Here is a 14,185-nt window from a genome sequence, read left to right as displayed (position 1 = left end):
TCAGGAAGACTTTCATGATTTTTCTAACTGTGCATGTTTTCCTGGGCTTCTGAGTCTCAGTACCTCTCCTGTGGTATGGTTTGTATTATTGATGTCTTTGGGGGATACGTCTGACCTCTTCCCCTGACACGTAAACCCTTTGAAGCTGAAGACAGTGTTTTATTCACATCTGTATCTCCCATAGTACACAGCACATGGTAGCTCCTCAACATTTGAAAGAGTTTTAGGAAAGCAAGTCCTGCAGACGTGGAGGATTGGGAGCACTGGAGGTTTCTTTCTTGGCCCTTTCATCATTGTAAGCATTTCCCTTCAACTCTTTTAGAATTTCCAAGTCTCTGACAATTTGTCAAGCCCTAGGACTCCGATAACCATTTAGCAGTCCCAGGGTATAAGGGGAATACTGTCTCAAGGCGCCTGTACACATGAACACACACTCCTCCTTTTCAGAGCATACACCCACTGTGATGGATCTTACTGAAACTTATTAAGTCACTTCTGAACCAAGAAATTTGAAGGGAGCAGTTGGAGAGAGCTCACGCTGGTCCAGAGTGCTTGGAGCCTGGGAGGAGGTGGTGGAAGGGTGAGTGAATGAAGGAGCATGCAAGCTCTGCCTTGCTGCCTCCAGGGTAGGCTTGTTCCCTGCATAGGGCTCTCTGTGGACGCTGCTTCTGCATTTTTTTCCCAACTGGGCAGACATTAGTACAACCATACCACAAGAGAGGTACAAAGTACTGAGTCTCATTTTGCCACCAGCTTTGCAGTACTATTCCGAGCTCACCCTTTGCTTACAGCATCGGGACTGTTCATTCAACCTGTCCTGTGGCACCTGTGTCATGCCCAGACCCACTCAAGTTCCAGGGACAGCACCACACACACACACACACACACCCCTTCATTGTCTAGAAATTCAGAATGCATATTAACTGTTTTTGGTTATTTTCTTTCCACACTAGTATTACAGTTTTTATTAAAGAGCAACTTTATTGAGCTGTAAGTTACATACCATAAAACTCACCTGTACAAAGCGTGCGATGGTTTTTGTTACAGTTACAGAGTTGAGCAACCATTATATAATCTAATTTTAGAATATTTTCATCACCCTGAAACTAATATGTGCCATTTTCTCTTTTATTCTAAAAATATATTTCAGTTCAGTTCAGTCACTCGGTCGTGTCCGACTCTTTGCGACCCCATGAATTGCAGCATGCCAGGCCTCCCTGTCCATCACCAGCTCCCGGAGTTCACTCAAACTCACGTCCATCGAGTCGGTGATGCCATCCAGCCATCTCATCCTCTGCTGTCCCCTTCTCCTCCTGCCCCCAATCCCTCCCATCATCAAAGTCTTTTCCAATGAGGTAGCCAAAGTACTGGAGTTTCAGCTTCAGCATCATTCCTTCCAAAGAACACCCAGGGCCGATCTCCTTTAGGATGGACTGGTTGGATCTCCTTGCAGTCCAAGGGACTCTCAAGAGTCTTCTCCAACACCACAGTTCAAAAGCATCAATTCTTCGGTGCTCAGCTTTCTTCACAGTCCAACTCTCACATCCATACATGACTACTGGAAAAACCATAGCCTTGACTAGACGGACCTTTGTTGGCAAAGTAATGTCTCTGCTTTTCAATATGCTATCTGCTGCTGCTGCTGTTAAGTCGCTTCAGTCGTGTCCGACTCTGTGCGACCCCATAGACAGCAGCCCACAGGCTCCCCTATCCCTGGGATTCTCCAGGCAAGAACACTGGAGTGGGTTGCCATTTCCTTCTCCAATGCATGAAAGTGAAAAGTGAAAGTGAAGTCGCTCAGTCGTTCCTGACTCTTAGCGACCCCATGGACTGCAGCCTACCAGGCTCCTCTGTCCATGGATTTTCCAGGCAAGAGTACTGGAGTGGGGTGACATTGCCTTCTCCGAATATGCTATCTAGGTTGGTCATAACTTTTCTTGCAAGGAGTAAGCGTCTTTTAATTTCATGGCTGCAGTCACCATCTGCAGTGATTTTGGAGCCCCCCAAAAATAAAGTCTGACACTGTTTCCACTGTTTCCCATTTATTTCCCATGAAGTGATGGGACCAGATGCCATGATCTTAGTTTTCTGAATGTTGAGCTTTAAGCCAACTTTTTCCACTCTCCTCTTTCACTTTAATTAAGAGGCTCTTTAGTTACTCTTCTCTTTCTGCCATAAGGGTGGTGTCATCTGCATATCTGAGGTTATTGATATTTCTCCTGGCAATCTTGTTTCCAGCTTGTGCTTCTTCCAGCCCAGCGTTTCTCATGATGTACTCTGCATATAAGTTAAATCAGCAGGGTGACAATATGTAGCCTTGATGTACTCCTTTTCCTGTTTGGAACCAGTCTGTTGTTCCATGCCCAGTTCTAACCGTTGCTTCCTGACCTGCATACAAATTTCTCAAGAGGCAAGTCAGGTGGTCTGGTATTCCCATCTCTTGAAGAATTTTCCATGGTTTATTGTGATGCACACAGTCAAAGGCTTTGGCATAGTCAATAAAGCAGAAATAGATGTTTTTCTGGAACTCTCTTGCTTTTTTGATGATCCAGCATTATCTAAATACAAATATTTAAACTAAAAATATATTTTGTTTTGGTTTTTTAATCTGCTCATTAAAAGCAAAAAGGAAAAAAACATTATGGACAAAGTGAAATTCCTAGAATTGAGAATGCAAAGGGGTTATAGCTCACAAAGAGTATTTCACTTAACTGCCGTGTATGGCTGAAACCAGGCTTCCCTGGTGGCTCAGCGGTAAAGAATCTACCAATGCAAGAGGTGGGAGTTTGATTCCTGGGTCGGGAAGATCCTCTGGAGAAGCAGATGGAAACCCATTCCAGTATTCTTGCCTGGGAAATCCCATGGACAGAGGAGCCTGGTGGGCTACAGTCCACAGGGCCACAAAATAGATAAGACTTGGTGACAAAACAACAGCATGGCTGAGATCATTGAATTATCCAGGCCAAAATGCATACTTTATTGTGGTGTGTGCTCTTGAGTGCATGGCCAGGGCCATGTTTTTGAACATTTTCCAGTTGTTTGGGCCTTTCTTTAATGCCAGTGGGCACTCCAGTGGTTTTGGCAGAGATAACACTGCAGATTCCAAATGGCCAATTCCCATAAGTTAGGCATTTTGTAATGTGCTTAGGATGCTACTACTTGCACAGGCATATTCAACACCCCCCCCACCTCTTTTTTTTTGCTGTGATGGAAGCTCTTTTATTTTTATTAACTCAACTCAATGCATGAAGTAATTGCATTAATTACTGTATGAGGTAATTGCAGCCACATGGAAGCTCTGAGCTCCTCAAACTCAGCTCCCATCACCCACAGGTAAAGTGCTCAGGAGTTAAGCTGAGAGTCTTTGAGCCTCTCTCAGGACTGACTCAGGGATGTTCTAAAGCTGCAGTCCTTAATCTGGCCACATACGAATTTTGAAAATATCCCTGCGCCTGCCCCCATCCTCAAAGATTTGAATTTAATTATCTTAGGAGGAGGTCCTATCAAGGGTAGTTTTAAAAAGCTCCGGCTTACTTTAACTTGCAACCCAGTCTGAGAACCACTGTTCTACTAGTGACTAAGCCGGGATCCTGTGAATCAACTGAACTGTGTGAAATTGCCATCTTTAGGGCGGCAAAACCAGCTCAATATCAGCAATTTCATACAATTTAGTCTAATACATATACGCAACAGGTTTTTATTTTCGACAGGGAGGTAGGACTGTCCTTCCAAAGGCATTCACAGAAAAGCAGTCATTTCTCTCCAAACCCCCATCCTGAAGGTAAGAAAGATGTGGCAGGGAAGCCAATAATCTGTTCTGTCAAGATGCTGCCCTCTGATGGACCAGACTCCCGGCATATCCTCTTCCAGTGGAGTCTTTCAGAAGCCTGGGGATGCCAGGCGTGAAGGGAAATGAGCAAAGTAGGCTGAGGATGAGACAACCAGAGGTTTCCAGGGAACATGAGGGAAAGACTTCATCCCTCCTTCAAAGTCATTTATATTTAAGAGTATGTATTTTTTACTTTTTTGTAATTTTAAAAATTTATTTATTTGATTTTGGTTGCACTGGATCTCTGTTGCTACGCCTGGGCTTTCTCTAGTTGCAGCGAACAGGGGCCACTCTTCATTGCAGTGCAACGGCTTCTCATTGCGTTGACACCTCTTATCGCAGAGCACAGGCTCTAGGTCCCGCAGGTTCAGTAGCTGCAGCTCGTGGGCTCTAGAGTGTGGACTCAGTGCTCCATGGCATGTGGAACCTTCCCGGCCCAGGGACTGAACTTGTGTCTCCTGCGTTGGCAGCTGGATTCTTAGTCCACTGCATCACCAGGGAAGTCCAAAAAAATATATCTTCAATACAGGGCAGGCCAAATAAAACACAAATCCGGTGCTCAGGCCTGCAGTTTTTGTGACCCTGTCCTGGAAGGTAGATGTTCATGGAAGAGGGAGGTGGCCCAGGACAGGGGAGGACAAGACACTCGACGCAGCGGGCCTAGGATCCCAGGGAGAAAGCAGCCAACAGCTCACTGCTGTGCCTGGTGTGCCCCAGGGGACCCTGTAGGAGAAATGGGGAGGCAAGCCATGTTGGCACAGGGGACCCCTTGGGGGAAGGAGTACAGGGGACCCACGAGAGGACTGTGCAAGCATTCTCAGAGTGGTTAGCAAATTGCTGGCAGATGCAGTACTACCAGGATAGCATTTCTTCTATGGCCATGCACAAGAAAAGGGTGGGGGGTGGGGGGAGAAAAGCAGTTTAAGACACTCTCTAAACTGTTTCTCCTTTGGCATTCTGGTCTTTGGTCACTGTGGTGACCACTCACCCAAGCCTGAAGTATCCACTCTCCTAGAAGCGTTATCCTCACCCACCTCCAGTCAGTACTGGAGGCACTGTTTTTGCCAACCCTGGTTTGCTAAAGACTCCTCAAATCCAGCTCCTTCCCTCCAGCCTCACCCCTGCACCTCCTGTTCAGGCTCCATTTTCTCCCCGCTAGATTATGGCAGTGAATCCTTTTCCAGCTTCTCTGTCTCCAATCTTTCCACCTTAACCCCTTGCTATCCATTCCAAAATATCCATATAGGAAACTCCATCTGGAAAGATCTTTCCAAAAGGAAATCTGGGTACTTCCCTGGTGGTCCAGTGGTTAACACTCCACACTTCCAATGCTGGGGGTCCTGGGTTCGATCCCTGGTCAGGGAACTAGATCCCACGTGTTGCAACTAAGAGCAAAGATCTCATGTGCTGCATCTGAGACCCACACAGCCAAATAAATAAATATTTTAAAACAAAACAAAAGGAAATCTGAACCACATTATATACCTACCTGCTTATAAACTTTCACTGATGTGAAGACGAAAGCCCAAGGTTCTCAGCAGAGCATACAGAACCTCTGGGCTGGGAGTCACAGCCTTCCTGCACAGACTCATCAGCCTTCTTGGCCACACATTTTGTGTTCTAGAAATGCAGAACTGTGTAAAGCTCTCCTGCATATCCCCTGCTAGTTCATGCCTATGTGGTTTTGTTCAAATTGTTCTCTGTCTGGAATTCCCTTCCTACCTTCCTCCAGCCTTACTCATCCATAAAATGTCATCTTTAAGGAAAAACTAAGTACCCCATCACTCAGCTCGCCTAGGCCTCTGCACACCCCTCTAGATTATAGTGACTGAAGATCTTTCTTCTCTTTAAAATATAGGGATTTACTGTACATTTCCCTCTAAACTTTGGAAACATCCTGTAAAGTTTGGTATCTTGCATTTTGTTTTCATTTGCTAATTCCCCGTGATTACTTCTTTGATCCACTGGTGTTTCAGGAGTGCTTTGTTTACTTTCCACATGTTTGTGTATTTCCCAAATTCCCTTCTGTTACTGATGTCTAATTTCATTCCATTGTGGTTATAAAACGTACTTTGTGTGACTTTAGTTTTTTTAAATCTCTGAGGCCTGTATTATTGCCTAACATGTGAGCAGTCCTGGAATGCTTCTATGACCTGTGAAGAGAATGCGTGTTCTGCTTTTTGCTGGGTGGTGTGTTCTATAGGTCTCTACTTCTAGTTGTTTTTTAGTATTGTTCAAGTTTTCTGTTTCCTTGTTGATATTCTGCATAGTTGTTTTATCCGTTATTGAAAATAGGTATGTATTAAAGTTGTGGCTTCCCTGGTGACTCAGCAGTAAGGGATCCACTTACAATGCAGGAGGCGCAGGTTTGATCTCTGGGTCCGGAAGATCCCCTGGAGGAGGGCATGGCAATCCATCCCTGTATTCTTGCCTGGAGAAGCCCATGGACAGAGTAGCCTGGCAGACTATGGTCCCTGTGGTCTCTAGGAATCGAACACAATTAATGCAACTGAGCACACACGCACACGTGTTTAAAGTCACTATTCTTGTTGAATTGCCTGTTTTCCTTTCAGTTCTGTCAGTTTTTGCTTTATGTATTTTGCAGTACCATTATTATGCATATGTGGTTTTCATAGTTATATCTTCTGGATGACTTGACCCTTTATCTTTCTAAAATGTCCTTCTTTGTCTCTAGCAACATTTTTTTTTTTAAGTCTGTTTTGTCTGATATTAGTGTAGCTACCCAAACTCTTTTTGATTACTCTTTGCATGGAATCTCTTTTACCATCCTTTGTCTTTTTTTGATCCATTCTGTCAGTATTGCCTTTTATTTGGAATATTTAATCCAATTAATGTAAGGTACAAATAAGGTAGGATTTGTTTGCTATTTTGATATTTGTTATCTCTATGTCTTGTGACTTTTTGTTCCTTTACTCATCCATTAATGCCTTTTGTGCTAAATCAGTATTTTCTGAATCAGTTCAGTTCAGTCACTCAGTCGTGTCCAACTCTTTGCTACCCCATGAATCTCAGCGCGCCAGGCCTCCCTGTCCATCACCAACTCCCGGAGTTTACTCAAACTCATGTCCATTGAGTTGGTGATGCCATCCAGCCATCTCATCCTCTGTCGTCCCCTTCTCCTCCTGCCCCCAATCCCTCCCAGCATCAGTCTTTTCCAATGAGTCAACTCTTCGCATGAGGTGGCCAAAGTATTGGAGTTTCAGCTTCAGCATGAGTCCTTCCAATGAACACCCAGGGCTGATCTCCTTCAGAATGGACTGGTTGGATCTCCTTGCAGTCCAAGGGATTCTCAAGAGTCTTCTCCAACACCACAGTTCAAAAGCATCAATTCTTCGGCACTCAGCTTTCTTCACAGTCCAAATCTCACATGCATACATGACCACAGGAAAAGCCATAGCCTTGACTAGATGGACCTTTGTTGGCAAAGTAATGTCTCTGCTTTTTAATATGCTTTCTAGGTTTTCTAGCATACCATTTTTTAATTCCCTTGTTTCTTTTACTATATGTTTTTGAGTCATTTTCTTTGTGATTTCCCTGGTGATTACAATTACTATCTTAATTTAGAACAGTGTAGTTCAAATTAATGCCAACTTTAATATAGTACATGAAGCTTTGCATCTATATAGCTTCTCCTTTCCTCTGTGCTCTTTTGTTATATAAGCTAAATCTTTATGCATTGTGTGTGTCGATCAGTACATATTTATAATTATTACTTTCTTCTTCTGATATTGAAATTATCTGTTTCTCATACTGACTGAAAGCTCTTTGAGGATATGGGCTATGTCTTACTCTATAGAAACTGGTAGAGTGTCTGGTACACAGTAGTTGCTCAATAAATACATATTGACTGAAAATAAAGCAAATGGAACATTGAATATGTAAACTGAGACTATAAAACTTTTACAAGATCACTGAATAAGGATGCATAGGTTGAACTAAACTCACATCGTCATTAATTATGTTTGTATACATGTTTAGGAAAGACAGTTAAATTATTCTAGGGCAATTCCATTTGTTTAGCTCTAGGAGAAGGAAATGGCAACCCACTCCAGTGTTCTTGCCTGGAGAATCCCAGGGACAGAGGAGCCTGGTAGGAGGCCGTACATACCATTTTTTAATTCCCTTATTTCTTTTACTATATATTTTTCAGTCATTTTCTTTGTGATTTCCCTGGTGATTACAATTACTATCTTAATTTATAACAGTGTAGTTCACATGGGGTCGCACAGAGTCGGACATGACTGAAGCAACTTAGCAGCAGCAGCAGCAGCAGCAGGAACATATTGCATTTCCTTGCGTGTTAGTCACTCAGTCATGTCCAACTCTTTGCAACCCCATGGACTGTAGTCAGCCAGGTTCCTCTGTCCATGGGATTCTCCAGGCATGAATACTGGAGTGGGTTGCCATTTCCTTCTCCAGGGGATCTTCCTAACCCTGGAATCAAACCCAGGTCTTCTGTACTGCACGCAGATTCTTTACTGTATGAGCCATGAGGAAAGCTCTAGGAAAGGATGGGTTCCATATAAAAAATTTGATTGTGGGTGGCCCTTCTTAGTATCTTCTTGGTACTCATCCTATGTTGGGAGGGTAGTGCAGATAGATTACTCCCTGGTTAGGTCAGACAGGTGGGAGGGGAGGAGAGGGAGAGAGAGAGGGAAGGAGAGGGAAGAAGAGGAAGAAGAAGGGGGGAGAGGATGTCAGAAGAATGGAGAACTGCTTTGAGAATGTTGCTTCAAAAAAGTGTTTACAGAAGGAAGCAAACCAACCTCAAAAGGGAAAAGCTTTCATAATAACAGTTGGGCAACATTATCCAATGTCAGCAATAGAGCAGCTCAATGTCTTTTCAGGGACCTTGAAGTAATGAAGTTTCATGCAAGGATGTACTGACTTTAGATTTGGTCCATTCTCCTCACGTTACTGATGTAGAAACAGGTCTGGAGTTGCAGTAAGTTGCCCACAGTGACACAACTGGTTAGAGCAGAATCGGAAGTAGAGATTGGATTTCAACACCATTCTCCCTCCTGGTACCCAATGGATGGAGCTGTCTGATTAACTAGGACCACCTTCTCACCTTGCCTGGTCCTCCCTACCAGAAAGGAGCTATGGCTCTCTGGATCTGGCTAGTGGTGTCTTTCACCTACATGTGTGACTCTTACTGTACGGGGTGGACACTACTGGCTTCCCATTCTGTAGTCATTCTTTCATGCTTTCCTCTGCTTTCAGCCTCTCGTAGGGGCTGGACGTGCCCAAAGTTGTTTCCCCAGCTTCCCGTGCTGCTACAACAGGGACATATGACCAATCCCAAGTGATGGGACCCGAAGAGAAATTACCTGGAGGGTTCCTAGAGATCATCCTCCTTACTAAAAGGAGAATGACAAGGAGAAATGCCCAGCTTCCTACCTTGGGATGTGTCTTTCTGAAGAGGTTAGTATGCAACCTGGCAGCAACTTTATAACCATGAGGGTAGAAGCCTAAAAACAGGGCCAACCATCTGAAGAAGGTAGAAAGGAAGCATAGAAAGTGCCAGATGCTTTTCTCCCCTATTTTTAAAGTCCTAAAGATATTATATATATAGAAGATTATAGGCATATAGCTCCATGAAATTTCACACACTGAACATATCTGTTTAACCAGCATCTTCTAATCACTACCTCCCACAAAGTTAGACACTATCCTGATCTCTAACATCATAGACAAGTTTACCTACTTTTGTGCCTTGTGTAGATGGAACCTGATTAGATCCTGACTGATACGTCCTTTTTTCACTGCTCTGGATTTAATGTTTATATAAAATGGTGTCGTTTGGATTTCTGACTCATCAGAAATCCACCAGATGCAATCAGAATATTAAGGCATTTCAGCCACTCACAGAACCAGCCATGAAGTCTGAAATGTTTTCAGGGCATCAGAATTAGCAACCTGTACCTTCTTAAATTCTATGAACTGGTATGCTGTATACTTTCTCTGGGATAAGCTCTTCCTTTAAGCTAATATGACTTTGTCTCTTGGAAGCCCAAAGCCCTGGTTGCATTCCATTCCAGGCTATGACACTGGAACATGCTTAGTTGCTCAGTTGTGTCAGACTTTTTGCTACACCATGGACTGTATAGCCTGCTGGGTACCTCTGTCTGTGGGATTTCCTAGGCAAGAATATTGGAGTGGGTTGCCATTTCTTTCCCCAGATAAGTCCTTTTTTGAATGTACGGTATTCTTCTGTGTCTGGTGTACTTCATTTAACAGTTTGTGGGATTCATCCATGTTGTGTGTGGTTACAGATCATTCCCTCTCACTGCTGAATAGAATTCCATTGTGAGAATATGTTAAAATTTATTTATCCATTTTTACTCTTGGTAGACATGGGGATAGTTTCCAGATTTTGACTGTTATAAGTAATGTTGCCATAAACATTCTTCTGTCAAGAAGGACACTTGGGTTACCTAGGAGTGGACCCACTGGGTTATCAAGTATGCTTACGTCAGACTTAGTGCCGGCTTTCCAAAGGGGTGGTATCAATTTAAATGCACACCAGCAGTGCATGAATGGTGGTGGCTGCACTTTCTTGCCACCTGGAACCTTTCTGAGCCACTGAATTGACCAGACCTGAACTGTCTGCTTCCAACTAAGAGTATCTAAGCAGTGACCAGTCAGACTCTCTGTTATATGCAGCCCAGAACTTTCCAACTAAGGCACTCTACAAGGGTAGATTCTGTGCTTTTCTCTGAAAGGCATCTTTCCTTAAAGGCCAACCACTTTCTGACCTGGTGGGTCACCCACTGCCCTGGCTGAGGCCAGCTGGAGCAGGGCCTTATTGTTTCTTTAGGGAGTGATACCACCCACTCAGACCCTCCTTATTTCTTTATTGCAATACTCTGCTAATGGATTCTCTCATCTGAGTATCTCCCTACTCCAGTGTATCCTCATATATTGCCACATATACCTCCTGAGGTCTCTTGGATAGTCTAAAAACAACTGTAACTGTTTTCTTTGATAATCCACTTAGCTATCCAAGAATAAAAGGAAAGGATTCTTTACTAACAGCCAACTAATCACCCAGTGGGAGAAGGCAATGGCACCCCACTCCAGTACTTTTGCTTGGAAAATCCCATGGACGGCGGAGCCTGGGTAGGCTGCAGTCCATGGGGTCGCTAAGAGTCGGACAGGACTGAGCGACTTCACTTTCACTTTTCACTTTCATGCATTGGAGAAGGAAATGGCAACCCACTCCAGTGTTCTTGCCTGGAGAATCCCAGGGACGGGGGAGCCTGGTGGGCTGCCGTCTATGGGGTCGCACAGAGTCGGACAAGACTGAAGCGACTTAGCAGTAGCAATCACCCAGCAGTAACTGCTGTTACTGAGAGCTCATTTTGTCCGCCAAGCCCCATGCTAAAGGCCTCTCAGATATTATCTCATTTTTTCTCACAATAATCTTAAAAAAGACCTTTGTGCCAGTTATCAATTTATGGCTCCTCAGCTCCAACCTACCCTTTATTGCCCGCTCTGAAAATCATATTTCACCTTTTAAATATTTTTCTTTTAATGGGCCGCCGGCGGCACCATGTTAAGCCCTGTCAGTAGAGGGTGCCAGAGAGACACTGCAAGGAGGAGGGGGCTTTTCTTCTCTGCCCTAATGTGCCCCTGGCAGATGGCCAGGCTCCTGCAGCGCATAGCAGCCAGGGGCTTCCCGAAGTACCCCTTCTGGTGTCTCCAGTGAGATCCCTTTCCATAAATGTCTTTTTCTAGCACCCTGGCAGGGGAGTGGTGGGAGTCGGGGTGGCATTCAAGCAAGTCCCTGCTTCCTTGGTTCTTTATCTCAGCCGGAGAGGGTGGTGGCTGCCTGTGTCTGCTATTTTTGTATTTTAGAGTTCACTTTCTACTGGCCAGTCCTTCCTTAGTGCAACCCACTTCTGTAGTTAATAAGTTTTTCAAATTACTGTGTGTTTCTATTTCCTGACTGGACCCTGATGGATATAGTGCTTTTCTGATTACCCACACCCTCCCCTTTTTTTAAGGTTAATGACTTTTTATTTTTTGTTTAGTTGTCCTTATTGTTATTTCAGCCCAAAAACCTCTGCCAGTTGCCTCTATCTCCTCTCTGTAAGCACAGACATATTTGTTATTTCAACAGTTTCACTGTCTTTAAGCAGTCTTTCCTTGGAGCCTTCTGATTCACTCCTACACAGACGTTTTACTTGGTCTCCTTCAACATCAGCTTGGGAATCTCCCTGGACTCCCAAGGGGGGATCACTCATCCACGTTCTTCCAAATTTTGTCATTTTCTTTTTTCTTCCCTATCTTTGCAAGTATATGCCTCTTAAAATACCTTTTGAGGTCCCAGTTACCGAACCAGGTTTAGTCTTATTTTAAAGCAAATTTTCATTTATGTGTTATCCTTTTTAGAGACTTTGTACTTATTTATGTTATTGCTAAGTTTCTAGTAAAGAGCTTACTTAGGAAAAAAAAAAAGCCTTTGATTGTTGTTTTAGCAGGGTTTGGAGAGGAGCCAAAATAGCATATACATGTGTTTATTCTGCCGTCTTTACCCAGAAGCCCCTGTATATATTCCTTTGAAATCCACTTTTTATTTTTAACTTAAGGTATATCATGCACGACTTTTCATACTAATATATATTCCCTTATTAAATTTTCTTAAATTACTAAAACATTTTAAAATGTCTTTTGTATCCTCTGCTGATGGTACGCTATAATTTATTTAGCGGGTTTCCCTGTGATGGACATTTAGGTTGTTTGCATTTGTTTGCTTCTGAGAAATGTGTACAAGGCTTGTGGGGCAGAGCTGCGTAACAGAGATGGGGGTGCTCGCCCAGTACCCCGGCAGTCCTAACCCAGAGACAGTTTGTCATGTTCACAGCACAGTTATATTCCCAGGGGCTCCAGAGAACTCATAAATGACTGAAATTGTCCTCTTTGATCACCCATCCCACTGCCAAGGGCAGAACATCCGGACCACTCTCTTAGCTTGTTCTTATTGTTTAGTCACTAGGTCATGTCTGACTCTTTTGTGACCTCATGGACTCTAGCCCGCCAGGCTCCTCTGTCCATGGGATTTCCCAGGCAAGAATATTGGAGTGAGTTGCCATTTTTATTTCCTTCTCCAGGGGATTTTCCTAACCCAGGGATTGAAATCACATCTCCTGCTTTGCAGGTGGATTTTTTACTGCTGAGCCACCCTCTTAGCTCAGTTCAATCCAGTTGCTCAGTCATGTCCTACTCTTTGAAACCCCATGGACTGCAGCACACCAGGCTTCCCTGTCCACCACCAACTCCTGGAGCTTGCTCAAACTCATGTCCATCGAGTTGGTGATGCCATCCAACCATTTTATCCTCTGTCATCCCCTTCCCCTCCTGCCTTCATTCTTTCCCAGCATCAAGGTCTTTTCCAGTGAGTCAGTTCTTCACATTAGGTGGCCAAAGTATTGGAGCTTCAGCTTCAGCATCAGTGCTTTCAATGAATATTCAGGGGACTGATTTCCTTTAGGACTGACTGGTTTGATCTCCTTGCAGTCCAAGGGAGTCTCAAGAGTCTTCTCCAACACCACAGTTCAAAAGCATCAATTCTTTGGCAATCAGGTTTCTTTATGTTCCAATTCTCACATTCATGTATAATGTGAGATAATGACTGGAAAAGCCATAGCCTTAACTAGATGGACCTTTGTTGGCCAAGTAATGTCTCTGCTTTCTATATGCTTTTATATGCTTTTAATATGCTGTCTAGGTTGGTCATAGCTTTTCTTCCAAGGAGCAAGCATCTTTTAATTTCATGGCTGCAGTCACCATCTGCAGTGATTTGGGGGCCCAAGAAAATGAAGTCCGTCAGTGTTTCCATTTTTTCCCCATCTATTTGCCATGAAGTGACCCTCTTAGCTAGCTGCCTGCTAATCAACAGCTTGACCAAGAAAAGGGCAAGAACATGACAAGCTGTTTTTTATTTCCAACTTGTCTTCAGTTTTTCCTTCTCCCATTTAACTCCTAATTTGCCTTTGATATATGAAACATCTTACATACAAGTAAATCGTGTGGTCCTAATTAAATTTCTGTCGTTGAGTTAGTATTTGACTCTATTACCTACAGTGTTTCTTTGCTTATTCTCCTGGGTAAATTGGTGTGCTCATCCAGGACTGTTTTCCATGGGTAAGTGAGGCCCCGTCTAACTGCTGGGTGGGTCTGGATTCTGTACCACCACTGTGGCTCATCTGACTTCAGCATGGAAGGGTGGGATAGAACAATTTTTAGCATCTCTGGTTATAAAATGCACCAAATAATGACATAATTACACAGAAATAAATATGGGATGCTCGATGAAAAGCTAAGTTGTGG

Source organism: Bos javanicus, chromosome 16, assembly GCF_032452875.1.
Source record: "Bos javanicus breed banteng chromosome 16, ARS-OSU_banteng_1.0, whole genome shotgun sequence".
Classification (NCBI taxonomy): Eukaryota; Metazoa; Chordata; class Mammalia; order Artiodactyla; family Bovidae; genus Bos; species Bos javanicus.
Note: the sequence above shows the minus strand (reverse complement) of the source record.